At 39.4% G+C, this 2,981-nt stretch overlaps 1 pseudogene; it reads right to left on the bottom strand.

Moving 5' to 3' along the window:
- Positions 1–562: 562 nt before the first annotated feature.
- LOC109493020 lies at positions 563–1,100 on the bottom strand (annotated as a pseudogene).
- Positions 1,101–2,981: the final 1,881 nt, after the last annotated feature.

Genomic DNA, 2,981 nt, shown 5'->3' with positions numbered 1-2,981 from the left:
TTGCAACTTTGTACCCTTTAAAAACATCCGCCAAACCTGGGACACCGGGTTGGCTCAGTCGGTTGAATATCGGACTTTGGCTAAGGTCATGATCTCACGTTCCGTGAGTTCGAGCCCCATGTCGGGTTCTGTGCTGACAGCTCAGAGCCTGAAGGCTGCTTCGGATTCTGTGTCGCCCTCTCTCTTCTCCTCCCCCACTCGTGCGCTGTCTCTCTCTCTCAAAAATAAATAAACATTACAAAAACATCCCCCAGCTCCAATTTCCTCACATGACTTGACAGGTAACTTTCATTCCATTCTCTGTTTCTATGAGTTTGGCTTTTTAAGATTAGAATGGCTATCATGAAGAAGACAGGAGATAACATGTTTTGGCAGAGATTTGGAGAAACGAGAAAACTTGTGCATTGTGAATCAACTGTAAATTAGTTTACCCTGTATGGAAAACAGTATGGAAGTTTCTCAAAAGATGAAATAAACTGTTAAAGAACTATTGTTCGGAGCACTTTCAGGAGATGTCCTTGGGAAACAGAAAAACATAAGCACATCCTCATGACCAAGATCATTAGCCTCCTGCAGACTCTGTTCCTGAATCTGCATGATCTCCCATGTGAACACAGAACAAGACATTATTATTATTATTATTATTATTATTATTTGAGGTGGTTGACATATTTATTGCTTTGAAGATGGAGGGCATGTGATCAGGAGCTCTTGGTGGGGCAGGATGCTTCCTCTTTATCATAACAAACTTCTGGCAGCACAGGATGGTGTTGGCTCCATGAATGGCAGCCATGTGCACATCTGGGCAGAACTTGTCCTTGCAGATTATGTGCTGATGCTGCTAGGGTGGCCCAGTCTTGTTAATGGTGGTCTCCACCTAGGAGGTAGTGGGTTTTCACTGGCCAGATACCCACTTCCTGACCATTACACATTTTCTGGGGCCACCAATTCGATGCCCACTGTCTTGCAGTGAATCAGCGCATTGTCACAGAAGGAGTTGGGAACCTTCAGGTTATTGGGTTTGGTGTTGTTTGTCTGCTTTTTCTTTTTCAGGAAGCTGGAGCAGTTCCTCACAACACCCATTGAAGGCAGGTAGACATGGCAGCAGCTCCTTTCACTATTGTGGCCAGAGTGGGATAAAGAGCTACACTGATAATAGTCATCATAGCTGTTTTAATATCCGTTTCTGTTAACTCTACCATCTGTGTCATTTCTGAGTCTGTTTCTATTGACTTTTTTTCTCATTATAGAGATGTTTTCTGCTGTTTCACATGTTTACTAATCTTTATTTGAATTCCAAATGTGATTATTAGGTTGTTGAATGCTTGATCATGCAGATTTCTGTAGCTCTTTCTTTATGTGTCTCCTTCTTCTTAAGACCTCATCTCGACAGTTTCTATACTCTTAAGCACTTAATATGATCAGGGGTTTTTTTTGCCTTTATTTTAACCATCCTAGTATGAGTATTAGGCACTCATTATTGTTTCTATTTCTATTTCCTTTATTATTATTGATATTGATATAACTATTTTGCCCATTTTTATTTGTTTTTAATTTTTTTAATGTTTATTTTTATTTTTTTTTTTTTTTAAATTTTTTTTTTCAACGTTTATTTATTTTTGGGACAGAGAGAGATAGAGCATGAACGGGGGAGGGGCAGAGAGAGAGGGAGACACAGAATCGGAAACAGGCTCCAGGCTCCGAGCCATCAGCCCAGAGCCCGACGCGGGGCTCGAACTCACGGACCGCGAGATCGTGACCTGGCTGAAGTCGGACGCTTAACCGACTGCGCCACCCAGGCGCCCCTTAATGTTTATTTTTGAAAGGCAGAGACAGAGTGTAAGTAGAGGGAAGGCAGAGACAGAGGAAGACACAGAATCCCAAGCAGGGTCCAGGCTCTGAGCTGTCAGTACAGAGCCCAACACAGGGCTCGAACCCACGAACCGTGAGACCATGACCTGAGCTGAAGTCGGACGTTTAACTAACTGAGCCATCCAGGTGCCCCTATTTTGCCTATTTTTAAAGTAGGCTAATTGTCTTGTCTTTTGAAAGAATTTCTTTACCAAAGTAGTTTAGTAATTCTAGATTCTTTGTATTTCCATATAAATTTTAGAATCTCATTGCCAATTGCTTAAAAAAAAAGCCTGCTGAAATTTTGACTGCAATTATATAAAATCTATGGGACAGTTAGGGGAAACTATTATCATAACATTATAACAATATTGAGTATTCTCATCAATTAACATGAACACATGATTTGAACCAACATTTCAAGATAAATGAATGTCTAGTAAATATATAAAGAGATGCATAATATTATTCACCAAGGAAATGGAAAATAAAATCATGGTGAATTTTACTACACATACATTAGAATGGCTAAAAGTGAAAAGACTGAAAATACAAAATGTAGATAATGTTATGGAACAACATTGTGGAATATGCATTGCTTATGGAAATGTAAAATTAAACAGCTACTCTGGAAAAGCTATAGGAAGTTCCTTTTGGAGCTAGAAATACACTTAACAAATGATAAATTGCACTCTTTTTTTTAAGTTTATTTTTTGAGAGAGAGAGAGTGAATGGGGAGGGGAAGAGTGGGGGGACAGAGGATGTAAAACAGGCTCTGTGCTGGCAGCAGGGAGCTCAAACTCATGAACTGTGAGGTCATGACATGAGCTGAAGTTGGACACTCAACTGACTGAGCCACCCAGGCACGCTGAGAGATTGTATTCTTGAGTATTCCACATTTAAAAGAATTTTTATAACATTTCTTATACCTCAAAACTGAACACTTTTTATACTCCAAAACTTATTGAAACAGAGAACAAAATGGTAGTTTATCAGGGGCTGAGGAAAATGAGAAGATGGTCAAAGATTAGAAACCTCCAGTTATAAGATGAATAAGTTTTGGAGGTCTAATAGACAGCATAGTGATTATAGTTAATAATTGTGTGGTATATACAACATTGCTAAGAAAG

The sequence above is a fragment of the Felis catus genome, chromosome D3 (assembly GCF_018350175.1).
Source record: "Felis catus isolate Fca126 chromosome D3, F.catus_Fca126_mat1.0, whole genome shotgun sequence".
In the NCBI taxonomy this organism is placed as follows: Eukaryota; Metazoa; Chordata; class Mammalia; order Carnivora; family Felidae; genus Felis; species Felis catus.
This window is presented reverse-complemented; position numbering and strand designations above follow the sequence as displayed.